The sequence below is a fragment of the Felis catus genome, chromosome B3 (genome assembly GCF_018350175.1).
Source record: "Felis catus isolate Fca126 chromosome B3, F.catus_Fca126_mat1.0, whole genome shotgun sequence".
In the NCBI taxonomy this organism is placed as follows: domain Eukaryota; kingdom Metazoa; phylum Chordata; class Mammalia; order Carnivora; family Felidae; genus Felis; species Felis catus.
The window spans coordinates 136,675,606-136,689,448 of NC_058373.1; the positions used below are offsets into that span (position 1 = coordinate 136,675,606).

General features: G+C 55.0%; 2 long non-coding RNA genes across 3 annotated transcripts; both read left to right on the top strand.

Annotated features, from left to right (window-relative positions):
* Positions 1 to 3,485: 3,485 nt before the first annotated feature.
* Positions 3,486 to 7,438, top strand: LOC109500996. Of its 2 annotated transcripts, XR_002158942.3 has the most exons (3): positions 3,551 to 3,998; positions 6,783 to 6,929; positions 7,168 to 7,438. It is a non-coding gene; the product is annotated as an uncharacterized LOC109500996 (long non-coding RNA). The 2 variants fall into 2 exon arrangements; XR_002158941.3 differs by lacking the exon at positions 6,783 to 6,929 and having other exon boundaries at positions 3,486 to 3,998.
* A 4,278-nt stretch (positions 7,439 to 11,716) lies between these two features.
* LOC111560917 lies at positions 11,717 to 13,569 on the top strand. Its single transcript, XR_002743247.2, has 2 exons — positions 11,717 to 11,855; positions 13,105 to 13,569. It is a non-coding gene; the product is annotated as an uncharacterized LOC111560917 (long non-coding RNA).
* Positions 13,570 to 13,843: the final 274 nt, after the last annotated feature.

Genomic DNA, 13,843 nt, shown 5'->3' on the forward strand with positions numbered 1-13,843 from the left:
CTCCACACAATGGGACGATTCTTACAAACCATAGCGAGTGAGAGAAGTCGGATCCTAAAGAGCATCTATCCATGACTCGTTTATACAAAGTGCCAGCACAGGAAGACTAAACTGTGGTGACAGGAGTCACAACGGTGACCTTTGGTGGCTACTAACTGGGAAGACATATGGGCCAGACTTCTGGAGAGCCAACCACACTGTATTTCTTTTTTTTAATTTTATTTTAATGTTTATTTATTTATTTTTTTTTTTAATTTTTTTTTCAACGTTTATTTTTTTGGGACAGAGAGAGACAGAGCATGAACGGGGGAGGGGCAGAGAGAGAGGGAGACACAGAATCGGAAACAGGCTCCAGGCTCCGAGCCATCAGCCCAGAGCCCGACGCGGGGCTCGAACTCCCGGACCGCGAGATCGTGACCTGAGCTGAAGTCGGACGCTTAACCGACTGCGCCACCCAGGCGCCCCAATGTTTATTTATTTTTGAAAGAGAGACAGAGAGACAGAAAGAGAGACAGAGACAGAGCATGAGCAGAGGAGGGGCAGAGAGAGAGGGAGACACAGAATCCGAAACAGGCTCCAGGCTCCGAGCTGTCAGCCCAGAGCCCGACGCGGGGCTCGAACTCACAGACCGCGAGATCATGACCTGAGCCGAAGTCGGACGCTCAACCGACTGAGCCACCCAGGCGCCCCTGGTATTTCTTGAGCTAAGTGGTAACATAGTTGGTGGGTTCTCTTTGCGAAGGACCTGTTCAAGCGTGATCTTTATTTACACACCTCTGTGAGCGCATCATACTGCAATAACACATCTACTTAAAAAGTAGGGGCGCCTGGCTGGCTCTAGTTGGTCCAGAACACGCGACTCTTGATCTCGGGGTCGTGAGTTCAAGCCCCATGTTGGGCATGGAGCCCAACAATTTTAAAAAAGAATAAAGAAATAAAATCATTAAAAAGTATACAAACTAGGTTTTAAGGAGTATTGGTGCTTGGGACCCCCTGTCTCAGACCAATGAAGTCAGAATCTCTGGGAGTGTGGCCCAGGGATGACACCTCTCTTGAAAAGCTCCACTGGTGACTGGAAACCACCACTTAGGAGAAAAACTGAAGAATAAAGAATAAAACAGGAGGGGCGCCTGGATGGCTCAGTCGGTTGAGCGGCCGACTTCGGCTCAGGTCATGATCTCGCGGTCCGTGAGTTCGAGCCCCGTGTCGGGCTCTGTGCTGACAGCTCAGAGCCTGGAGCCTGTTTCGGATTCTGTGTCTCCTTCTCTCTGACCCTCCCCTGTTCGTGCTCTGTCTCTCTCTGTCTCAAAAATAAATAAATATTAAAAAAATTTTAAAAAAATACCCTGATATTGATAGATACCCTTCTAATTCTGGTAACAGCCCTGAGGGTCACAACGACTGCTCCATCCGGCACTAGCAAAGTTATTATTAAGCAGGTCTGGGCTTTTCAAGCACAGCTAGAGGAGGCTGCAGGTCTGAAGACAGCAGATCAGCGAGCGAGCGTCACACAGGCATTTGGGAACAATGACTCTGTGCCCTGCCTCAGTCTCGCTGGTTATCACTCCCCTCTGTCTGCCTCTCTCCACCCATCCTGGCTGGCTCAGGCCTGGATCTCCTCCTGCCTGCCTCGGCAGTGGCCTTCATGGCGGTATCCCAGCCCCACCCACCCACCGTCCCCTCTGAGGACCCACACCCCAGACTTCACCAAGTCCCTCCTCTACCTGCACCTGTTGCCCGGGACTCCCAGCCCTTTGAATCCATTTCTTACTCTCCCTGCACCCATTCCCCCAGCACACCTGACCTTCCAGGTAAGGTGAAGACGCACCTTTCCCCCAACCCACCTGCGGCTCCCACCCCAGCGCCCTGGCTTGGGCTGTGCCGACTCATCTTCCTCCTTTCTGCACTCCTCAGGATCCCTTGTCACTCCTCAAGGCCCAGATCGAGTGTGCCTCTTCTTCCAGGATGCCTGCCTAGTTTCTTCCAAGAAGTGTTCTGCTGCTATAACTTCTCCCTCTGGGCTGTGGTCAGTAGTTCATGTGTGGACCTGACCTTGGGTCCTCTTCCCGAGGCCATGGGAAGAGAATGCCTGGTTAAAGTTTACTGTACCCTCACGACCGCCTACCCAACAGCCAGTTGCCCCATCTCCTCTGACAGCAGAACAACAGACAACAGAGCAGTGCCCGAGCAGAACTCTTCAGACAACAGAGTGCCCTTTCCCATGGATGAATCATGATTATTCCAAGCCAGTTGAAATGATCTCACCCCCTTGGCCAGTGACTCGTTTAGGGTGGATCTATAGCCTAGCTTTGTCCAAAGACACATAAAGAAAATTCTGCTGGGGCCTCCTAGAAAGAACTTCATCTTCCTAATAAAAGAGACAGCAGTGGAGAAAATAACTCCTCACCCACACCCCTGCTTTGTGTTTGGAGGACTTGATGCTTGGAGCAGCGGCAACCATCTTGTAACCATGAGGGGAAAAGTGCCGGTACCATGAGTTTGACAGAGTGAATGTTGTTAGGTCTTCTGGGTCCTTCATGGTATTGTTGACCTCCTGAACCAATGCTGGTCTGCCCTCTCTGGCTTGATAGGTAGAGACTGGAGATCCTTCTGCTTTAAGCAAATGTTAGTTGGGCTTTTTTTTTATGCAGTCAAAATCATCTTAAAGTATGGTTCTCAGGTCTGGCCAAGAGTCTTGAAAACATGCCAAGGCCCTGGTCTCACCCGAGATGGATGGACTCAAAGCCTCCAGGGCCGGGGCCCAAGCACTGCAATGTTCAAGGCTTCCCTAACGATTGTAGTGCGTAGCCAGGGCTGAGAACACTTTTCTAGATCAACATGTCAGGTGGCCATGCTGGTTTTCCACACTAGAGGAGGGGAAGGGGCATTGTGACCTCAGAATCATTTTGTGCCTGATGTTTGGGATGTTGATTTTTTGTAGCAGCATCAACATTAGTTTTGTGTATCGTAAAAATAGCCAAAGACAGGGAATCAAGAGATTTAGGTTCACATAACAACTGACTGTGAGCACCTCTCTTCCTCTCTCTGGCCTTCGATTTTTCCACCTGTTAAATATCAGGATGGCCTAGAGCGTGTCCTCTGATCCTTTGGTCCCCACAGGGGCGCTGTGCAACCAGGTGGGTCCCCAGCCCAGCTGACCCAGGCGCCCTGCTTCCCTGTGCCTGAGGTCTGGGTGGGCCCAGCTCACCTTCGGGAGGGTGGGGAATGGGCTCTGCCCAGTGAGAGGTGACCCCCTTGGCTGCCCCAGGGCCAGGGTCAGGCTTCGACCCACCCCAACCTGGCACAAGGCAGGAATCCCCACATGTGGTGCTACACTGACCGGAAGTGCTGGTGCCCAGCGCCTCGCCTGGCATCGTTGTGCCCCCATCTGAGGGCATCTGCTCCAGGCCAGGTTGACAAGGGGGAAGACACTGGAGAGAGACAGAGACCTGGGTTATAGTATCCATGTTGATGCTAGAGTGCTGTGTGACCTTGGCCAAGTCCCTGCCCCTCTCTGGGCCTCAGTTTCCCTTTGCAAAAAGAGAGTTTTGGGTTTCCAAGTGCTGTTCTAGTTCTTTAGCCTCTACAACTCAGTGAGACATTTGGTTTGTGTTTGTGCTATTAACCCCCAAACTCCCTGTCCCCCAGGGTCCCCTATGGCCACCTTAACAGGTCTACCATAGGCAAAGAGCTTAGCATTAGTCATGAGGAAATAAGGAACCCGGTGGTAGCAGAAGGGTCTCAGATCCGGATGTCCGAAGCCCCAGGTCTAGTTTCAATTTGCAACTTACTAGCTGTGTGACCTTATTTGAATCACTTCCCCTTGCTGGGCCTTAGTTCCTTTATCAGTAACAATGGGAATGAGACCACCCACTTCACCATGTTCTAGAAGCCAATGCCTGTGCGGGGGCAGTGTCTGGGTAGGAGGCCCAGCAAGCAGTCGACAGGACCCCCTCCCGCAGCCATTGGCCCTGCAGCCTGGCATGAGCTGATCAGAGGTAAGGACAGCAGCTACTGGGCCCCTTTCCTGACCAGACGCCTGTGGGAGGAGCCAGGTAACCATGACCTGGACCTGTCAGTCCCCTACAGCCAATTCCAGACTCCCTCCCCAACAGGTCTGGCCCAGACCCTCCCCAACAGGTCTGGTGGCATCCAGAGACTTGTCAGTTATTTCAGGGCATTGTCCCGACAACAGCTCTAGAAAGTAGGAACGTCTTCCCTCGGCTTGACGTTAATTCTTCTATACCTCCGCTCCTTCTGAAAGGACTTGATGCCCCTGTGTGGTTGCTCCCATTTTACAGATGAGGCAGTTGAGGTGCAGGAAGGGGAAGGAAAAGGTTCACACAAGGAAGGACAGATAGCTGGAAAGCTGGGATTTGGAGCGCCGGTGTTCCGGGAACGCCATCCAAGCAACCAGCGCACGCATCGGCTCGGAGCAGGCGGGGGTGACACTGCCATGTTCATCCAGCCAGGATGCCTGACCTACACCTGGGCAGGGAGCCCGCATCAGGCCCTTGACCTACCCAGAGGAAGGGGCACATAGACAGGCGAGGTAGAAAATGGCCTTGAAGGGACCCCGAGGGAGAGGGTCTCAGCCCCGGAGAGGGCAAACTCCCCCACACCCCACTGAGCCTAGATAGCTCTTGCTCTTGGGAAAGCTATGTATCTTCAGTTTTCTCACGTGCGAAACGGAGACACGAGGGAGTAGTATTAAGGGGTTGGTGGTAGAATCAGGGCCCAGGGGTGCACAGGCTTAGCTCTGGGCCTGGCCGTTAGGAGGTGACAGCAGGCTGCTTCAGGAGGGGACTCTGCAGCCCTGGGCCTAAGCAGTTACAGGCCCGGGATGCCTGCCAGGGACACTGGGGTCTGTCTCCTGGAGGAGGAGGTGGGGGTGGGGGGTGGAGGCGGCTGGCGCTGCTCGGTCTCAGAGGCAGGGGCAGTTATAAAGCAGCCTGTGGGGTCAGCTTGACCAGATTCAAGTCACAGCCTTGCCAGTGATTAGCTGTGTGATCCCTTAGAATCCCAAGCTCTCTGTCTATCAAACGGACATAATAAGAGTGCCTATGTCATGTCAGAGAGAGGGACACTGATCCTGGGAGATGCCCTGTCCCTCTTTTGGCCTCAGTTTCCTTTCTCTGCATGCTGCCCAGCTTGATTTCTGAGGCTTCTGCCCAGGGCTGGGCCACCTTCTAGGCCTGAGTCCTGGAGAGAGGCCAGCCGTCCCTAGGGACCTTTTGGGAGGCTGGTTGGGATAACAAATAGCCCTTTCCCAGAGAAAGCAGGAGGCAGGTGGTTTTACCCGGGGAAGCGAGGGGCCTGCAGAGGGAGGGGAGTTCAAGGGCAGCCAGTCCAAGACCAGCTTGGAAAGGAGAGACCGGGGCCACCCCTGGAGCCTCCGGGGGCCCCTCTCTTGCCCCCTTTGCAGCACCCCAAACATTGGCTCCAGTGGAGCTCTCTCTCCAGGTGGATTCTGTAAAATGGGGCAACAGCGACTCTGAAGGTTCCTTGACTTAGCACATGCAAAGCACTCTGAGCAGCACCCGGCCCATCCATAGTCAGTGTTCCTCTAAGCTGGGCCTCAGTTTCTCCATCTGTGAAATGGGCACACAGACATGGGCCCTTGCAGGGGCTGAGGATGTGCTGAGGATGAAACAATAGCATTTGCAAAGTGGTCCTTCTTGCCCTCAGTCCCTTCCCTCCCACAGATCCCAGCTTGCTGCCAACCAGGGGCTGCCTGGGCAGTGGCTCTGGAGCGGAGGGTAGGGACCCGGGGCTGTTGGGAGCTGCAGTGGGAGGAGTGGCTCCGTCGGTGTCTTATCGGAAAACTGGTGATGGGGGCATGGTTGGGAGGGCATGGGCCAAGGAGGGGAACTGGCAGTCATCATCCAGCACCCCAGGCTGCCTCTCAACCAGGGACCGGGGTCAGGAGTATGAGCCGGGACAAGCCACTTCCAGACGTGAGGCTGTTCGTAGACGGAACCCGGCTCATCCACCTGCCCGGCCCTTCCCTGCCTGTCACATGGCCAGTCGTCCTTCCAGATGCCATTCAAGCATCTCTTCCACCAGGAAGCCTCCCTGATCTGATGTCTGAAGCATCCAGAGCTGCCTCCATTGCTCTAATGGCCTGCTCTGGGCCTATCTCCCCATAGAATCCAGAAACTTCCAAATTGCATGACTCTATCACATTCGTGTCATGACCCCAGGACATAACCCAAGGCCAGATGCATAGTAGATGTTTATTAAATGCTGGATGAATGAATGAATGAGTCAAACCTTGGAAGCGGAGCTGTTATCAAGATCACTGCACCGGCAGGTGGTGCCGCCACGGGTGTCCCACTGCCCGGGTTCAGCCCCGGCCCTGCCACCTATTGGCTGTGCGACGGGGAGCAGGTTACTTCCCCCACCCCGGGGACCTCACTTGGCCCATCTGTAAAATGGAGATACTCAGAGCATACAGCCCCTGGAAGCGTCATCAGATGAAATGAGGTAACATGTATACATGCGGAGAATAGCACTTGGCACGCAGCCAGTGGCCCAGGAAAATCGTCTAATGTCATTCAATGGCTCCCAAGATGCCGTGATTCTCTGCTCTGACTCATCCCTGCTGGGACGACGTTCGCTTGGACCTCGTTCCCAGTTGGCAGTTTCCAAGGAGGCTCCTTCTGAGGGGCTTGGATTCTCCTACACCGTCCTCCATTAAAAAGACCGGGTGGCTAGGTCAGTGATGGGGTCAGCACCCAGGCTGGATTCTGTCCCCTCATTGCAAATCCTCTGCTCCCCAGGGTCCCTCCTGCCCCCTCCGCCCTTCCTACTCACGTCACCCGCCGTCCTAGGAGCTTCGGGAAGGAGTCACAACCTGTTCCACTCTCCTCTCAATCGCGGGTTTGAATTTATATACGAGGCGACAGCCTACAAATGACAGGTGTGGCGTAAGTATTCCTCGGTGTCCACAAGCGTCTCTCAGGTGTGAGAGGGGCGTGTTCACCATTCGGTTTAGCTCGTACACAGCACACTGTCGCGTACATCTGTCACTGCAGATCGCAATGTGTGTTTGCAAAACCACCCCCTAATGCCTTCCCCTGCAGTTAATTTATGGTCTCGCACACGTTGTGAGTTTGAGCCGCCTGATAAATCTGTGATAAGAGTATTGTTGTTCCCATTCTACAGATGAGGAAACAGAGGCACATCAGGGAGAAACTGACAAGGAAGAGACGAAAGCCTACAGCATCAGACTTGACCGTTGTCCTCCCCCCATGTAGCCGACAGCAGCATCCCTCTGTTCTGTGGGTTTGAGGAAAGGCCGGAGTCACACTGAAGGCCCCATGTGTGTAATCAGAAGGTCTACGTGTTTATGTGTACATGGGGATACGTGCACATCTATCCTACAAGCGTATACGGTATATGTAATACATAATCTACCCATCTGCCAATTGCAAAAGTTTCAGGTTCTTGCAAAGATCACATGAGCCTCGGCCCGAGGCAATCCTGACGGCCCGGGGCCATGCGAGGAAGCGGGGACTTGGCCCCCAAGGTCTTTGACCCCACTCCATGCAAAGCCCAGTAAGTTTCTGTCAAAACTTCTCTCTCCGATCTGCCATTCCGTCAGGCTGTAGAGGGTTCTAGAAAATCCAGACACACTTCTAGCTTGAGGGCTCATGGCTGTAAATCATTCAAATGTTCTCTCCCCTTCCTGGGTCCTACTGCTTGAAAACCTAAATCCTAAAGGGAGCTGGTATTTGTGGTCCACTGCACCATTTGACCTTCCCAGTACCTGGTGGGGTGGGGTAGCACTCTTCCCATAGTGCAGAAGGGAAGACTGAGGCCTGGGTCGCAATTGGCCCAATGGGTTGAGAACTGGCCTCCCTGCCCTTCTTTTTCATAGGACCCTCTGACAATGAGTATTCAGGGCAGCAGCCAGGGGTCACTTACTCTGCAAGTTTCTGCCGGGGGGTGAGCCAGCCCTGAGGAGATGGGGAGTGGAATCCAGGCCACTTCGTTGGGGGCCCCAGGAGGGGCTCAGGTCAAAGCCCTAGGGTAGGTGTCTGCAGTGGGGCAGTGTTGACAGGCCTCTGGCTGCTGGCTCTCGGGCCTCACAGCTGCTGGGGACTCTGAGCCTTTTGTCCAGACTCTTAAAGATTCTAAGAAGTCCCTCCCAGCTCTGCTAATCCCCGACCCTTTGATGCAGTTTACAAGCCCCTGGCTTCCCTCAGGCCAGGACTTTTAGGCTTCCAAGGTTGGGCCAGGATTGCTGGAAGTTACCAAGGGGAACTGCTCGGGGGGGGCAGCAGGTCTCCCCCACCCCCACCATACAGGCTCTCTCCCCATTGTATGGAGGGGAAGCTGAGGCTGAGATAGGGGTGGGCACTGGCCCAAGGTCACCCAGGTAGGAGGTGATGACGGGAGATTTGAACCCGTCCAAAGCTGGCTCTGTTCCCGCTCAGCCATGCCACCCGGCTCTGCCCATCCGATGGGCCAGGGAGACCAGGGCCCCGTCTGGTCTGGAGGTGAGCGCCCTTTGCTGACCTCACTCTGCGTGGATCTCTGACAACCAGTCTTGGGGGTTTATTTATTTATTGGTGTACATTGAGGAAGCCACCCAAAGCAGGAGGAAAGAGGGTGAGGAGAGAGGGAAGTAGGAAAAACAATGGAAAAAAATTTTTTTTGTTGTTTGTGGGTGGAAAACCATCTGTTTTCCAAGGAAAAGCATTAATTCCACACAGACCCAAAGGTCCACAATCTGAGGCGGCGCCGTGAGCACCAGCTTAGAGGAGCATCAACGAAGGCCAGGTTTCCTTTTTATTTCTTTGGGCCCCAAGCTTGAACCTCCGGGCCCTTCGGTCACCTTTGCCTCAGTCTCCCAGACGGAAGGCTCTTCCCTCACCTGCTGGCCCTGCAGGGGGCTGGCCCTAGCCCCCTCCGCACGCCTCCTGACCCATCATCCTGTCCCTCTCCTACTGCAGCCAGACCCACCAGTGGGGCTCAGCTGCAAACAGGTCTGGGTGCTGGATTCTAGGCCCCAACCCAGTTTCTGCCCAGGATTCGGCAAATGCCAGGCCCTGCCATCTGTGCCGGCAGCCTGCGGGGGTGGGGGAGGGGGCCTTCCGGTCTAGGTCCGAGACTCCAACAGCCATCGCCCCTGCCCTTCTGCAACCCAAGTGCTGCCTTGCCCAGCCTGGTCCTGGGCAGCAGAACATAAGCCCTCACCTTGGCCCCGGGGGGCCGGGGGCTCTGGAAACCCTAGCTCCGGTCTGCACATTGGGAAGTCTCAGCGGGGCAGGAGGGCCCTCCCAGACCCCCTCCTTACCTGGATCCAACCGCAGTACTGCCTGGAAATCTTTGAATCAGGGTCCCACCAAAGTCCTTCTCCTTTCTGTTTTTCGCTCCCCACCCCCACTGCCTTTATTTATATCTTTTTCTTCTTCTCTCTGTTTGCCTGCTTTTCCTGTTTCTCTACCCCTCTCCTTTGTGTCCCTTTCTTTAAAAAATCAGGCAAGTTAGGAGCCAATTATATTCCTGGGCATTAATTAGTCCAAAAGAAGGTGCTAAGCATAAAAGGTAAAAATACAAACCAGTCCTGCAACCGGCCACCTCTGGGCAGCCTGACCCTCCGTAGCTCAGAAATGGAAGGACATTGGGCGGGTCCAGAGATATTTTTGTGACTCCTTTGGGAGAACTCTCTTGGATCTAGCCGGTCCACCATATACAGGGACCTTATGATGCCTTGACTGTGCCAGGGGCGGGTCTGTTTACCGCGGCTGGGCCCCAGGGAGGCCGTGGCTTTGAATGTGAACCCTGGAGGCCAAGAGGTCAGGGTTTGATCCCGAACTTAACACCTCCTAGCTGTCTGGCCCCAGGCAAGACCCTTAACCTCTCAGAACCTCAGTTTCCACATCTAGAAAATGGGAGTCATGATCACCTCTAACTCAGGATGCCCCTGAGAAACAGCAGTAAGAGAAATCACCTCAAGCCCTGGGCCAGTGCCTGGCTCCCAGGAGGTGTCCGACGAGTTGCTCGCGGATATTGATTGCCATGTTATTCGTCGTGAGGTCACGGGAGTGGGGGCAGTGGAGGACCTGGGGCACTCAGGGCCTGACCTGTTTGTGCAAGAATGGATGATGCAAACGAGAACAGCGCCAGGTGGGGGCCACCGCCAGCTCCCGGAGGAGGCCGAGCTGTAAACAGGCCTGCCACCAGCTGTCGGGACCCATCCAACTGTTTTGGAAGTGACTGGGGCATCTGCCTGGGGCTGCCTCGCCCCGGCTCTACCCCAGGCCTCGGATGCCGAGGGCAGGGGCCGTGGCTGCTCTTCTGGCCCCAGCCGGCTCTGCCCCGGGGCCCCGGGAGCTCTCTCCACCCCTGCCTCACACCCCAGCTTTCCCTTATGGGCGGAGAGTCCTGCTACCCTCTGCAGGGGGGTGGCCCCTGCCCTGCCTGCTGTCTCCGTCATTTACCTGTCCTCCCTAAGGAGCGCTGCCCCTCTTCTTCCTCATTCCCCTCCATTCCCCTGGCTTCCGAGGAGCTACCTAAAGTCAGATCGCACCTGAACCGCCTTTGCTCCAACGCAATCAGCAAACGTGCCATCTTCCCGCCAGGCCGGGGGTATCTGCATCTCCCTCTGGCTGCCCTCCCCACCACGCCAGTGTTGCCCCACTTCATGAGCCTTTGTTGTAGCCGCTTGGCACTTCCCGACACCCCAGACCCACCCTGACTTGTCTGCCTTTGCCCCAGCTGCCCCTCCACCTGGAGGTCCCTCGCCCTGTCCTTCTGCCTGGTGACATCCAGCCATCTTTTCAAAAGCTGTCCCCTCCCTGCATATGTCCTTGTGCTCACACACACACACACACACACACACACACACACACGAGGCACTCTAGCGTCTCTGCATTCCCTCAGCGCTCTGTGAAATCTCACAAAGCATTTCTCATTCTTTACATGGTGTCAGTCTCTGTTTGCGGACTGGATTTCCTCTCGTAAGCCCCGAGCAGCTTGGAGACACAGCTCACCGCACCGGGCTGCTATCGCCCCACAAAACTGTGCACACAGAGGCACGCCATGGACGTACGTGACACTGATGCCCCCATGCATAAAAATAGCTATCTATTCACCTGACCTGAAAGCCTTTCTGAAAGTCACTTGTCCCCCCCGGATACTGCCCAAGACCTACGGAACCCACAATAGCAACACCGATAACCCCATTTCATTTCCACGTCCAGAAGTGCACGGCAGAGTGAGACTCTGAGTGAGCGTCCCCCAAAAGAATGCGTACGTGTGTGCACACAGCTGATTCCACGTCCCCCAGGTCCAAAGTGAAAGTCACCAGCATGCTTTGTGACACAAGAGACTAGAGAGAGGGACGCAGGCAAGCGGTCTGATGATAAGAATCACGACCAAGCAGCGCAGTGGTTAAGTCCCAGCCAAGCAACCTTCCCTGAGGTCTGTGTAAGAACGTTGAAAGCATGCATTACCTGTGAGGCTCTGAAACAGGGGCCCAATTCGGGGGAACTAAAAAGGGTTTTCTTGAGAGTGCCTTAATTCAGAACATCCTCCCTGAGTTTTCCTCCTGCCCTGGCCCTGAGCTTTTGGCCGCTCTGCCCAGGCAGTTCTGAAGCACTTTCCTTTGAAGCAGGGAGTTTATTTCGGGCCCACCGCATGACCAGTGATGGCAAGCCAAACTATAAGATGTTGTGCATCTCGGATTTCCTGTTTGAAGATTGCACCGGGGGAGGCTGCCATGCCGCCTTCGGTTCCTCCACGGCGGCGCGTCAATTACGGACCTCGCGGCAGAGAGCATCTCCGAGCGCTGGCCCTCACGTGACGTCGTCGTTTGTGATCCTTGACATGGAGGCCATATATGGGTATGTTTCTGGAACTCCCCAGGACGGAGAGAGAGAGAGAGAGAGAGAGAGAGAAGGGGAAAGAGGGTGGGGAACGGGAGCGAGTGTGGGGGGGGGAAATAAAAGAGACAGAGCCGGGGACACTGGGGGGCGTGAGAAGGGAGGCAAGTGCAGAGATGATGGAGAAGAAGGAAGAGGTGAAGGGGGGAGAGGATAAGGCATAAGTGAGAGAAGAAAAGAAAGAAGAAGACATAACTGGGGAAAGCGGGGAAGCAAAGGGAGAGGGACACTGAGATAATCAGGGGATGGAACGGAGCCAGGAGGGACTTGAGAGAAGGGGGAGGAGGGGGGAGGGGAGGGGGGGAGACAGGCGGCTGGAAAGAGGGGGAGGAGAAGGGCGGATAGAGGGAAGGCAGGGAGGCAGAAGATGGACGGAACAAGAGCAAGGGAAACGAGGGAGGCAGAAGGGGGTTTGGGTTTGGGGTAAGGGGCCTGGGCAGACGAGCAGAGCATGCCACAGGGGCAGGGTGGTTCAGGGATCCAGCTGCGGGGGGCCGGGACGCCGTGGGGTGCGGCTGGGCTGCAGAGGGTAGGGGAGCAAACAAGCAAGCATGTGGACAAGCCCCAGCAGGCACACAGCGGAGGGAAGCCTTCCTCCAGGGCCAGGGAAGAGGGCCCCTGTTTCTGGGATAGACCCAATGGCACAAGATGTCAGCATCATCAGGTGGCAAGGACAACACCCACGGCCACGTGCACTGAGCGGCCAGGATGCTCCTGGCACGTTGCCAGACGCTTCCATCCCCACAGGCTGGCGTGGGGGAGGGGGCTGGAAACGTCACTTGGTCCATTCTGAATATTCTTCTGAATTTCAATTTCGAAGGCCCTTTCGCCTCGGAGGATTTTGGGTTTCCGACCCCGTAGCATGATTTCTTCATGCGGGGCAAAGGGCCAGCCAGGCACCCCTCCACTAACAAATGACGTCATCCTGCTGTACCCACACAACCTTCCTAGCAGGTGCTATGTCGCAGATGAGGAAACTGAGGCCCAGAGAGGTTGGGGGACTTGTCCATAATCCCACAATGTACAAGTGGTGGTTTACATCTGAACCAGAACTTTCTGACCCAAAAGGCAGTGCTTTTAGCCACAGCTCCACCCGCCATATAACAGGGAATCCGAATGTTGGGGCCAAACAAAGAACGCCACCCACAAGGCTACGAAAGTAAATTGGTGGACATTTGCTTTTTTTAACCTTGGACCTTACTCATCCTAGCTGGGAGCATTGACACTGCAGTAAAGGTCCACAAAGCCCAAGACAAAGACAGGCCGGCCTGTCCGTTGACGTCACGGGTTGGTCACGTCCAGAACGAACGGGTCGGGCTAAGTCAGCAGTTCCTGCCTGAAGCCGCACAGTAGAACCCTATGAAACGTACCTGTGCCTGACTCTTCCCCCAGAGATTCTTCTTGAATGCATGTGAGCGGAGGGCCGAACAGCACTGACTTTTTAAAACTTTTTATTAACGTATCATACACACAAAAAGCACACATAGGTGCACAGCTCCACCGAACTTTGCAAACAGAGGACACTCAGCATCTGCAGCGAAGGGAGGATCTTAGCAGCCCTTCCCCACTTTTGTACCCCTCTTTAACCCCGTCTCTACACTACCACCCACCTCCTCCTGCCAAGAAGGGGTGACCACTCCCCTGACCTCTAACAGTAAAGGTTGTTTTGAATGTCCTCCGAACGGCCTCATCCCTGTGTCTTCTTCCCGTGTCGTGTGAGATTCGTCCACATGACGGGTGTCCCTTCCCACGGCCGTGCGGTATCCTGAGCTGCCGGCTTCTCTGTTCCACTGGTGGCGGACTTCTGGGGAGTTTGGGACAATGATGAACAGTATACCTCGAACATTCCAGCACACGTCTTTTGGTGCGTGCGTGTCCGCATTTCTGTTGGGCGTGCACCTCAGATGGGAGTCGCTGGGCCCCAGGGTGGGCATGTGTTCAACTTTAGT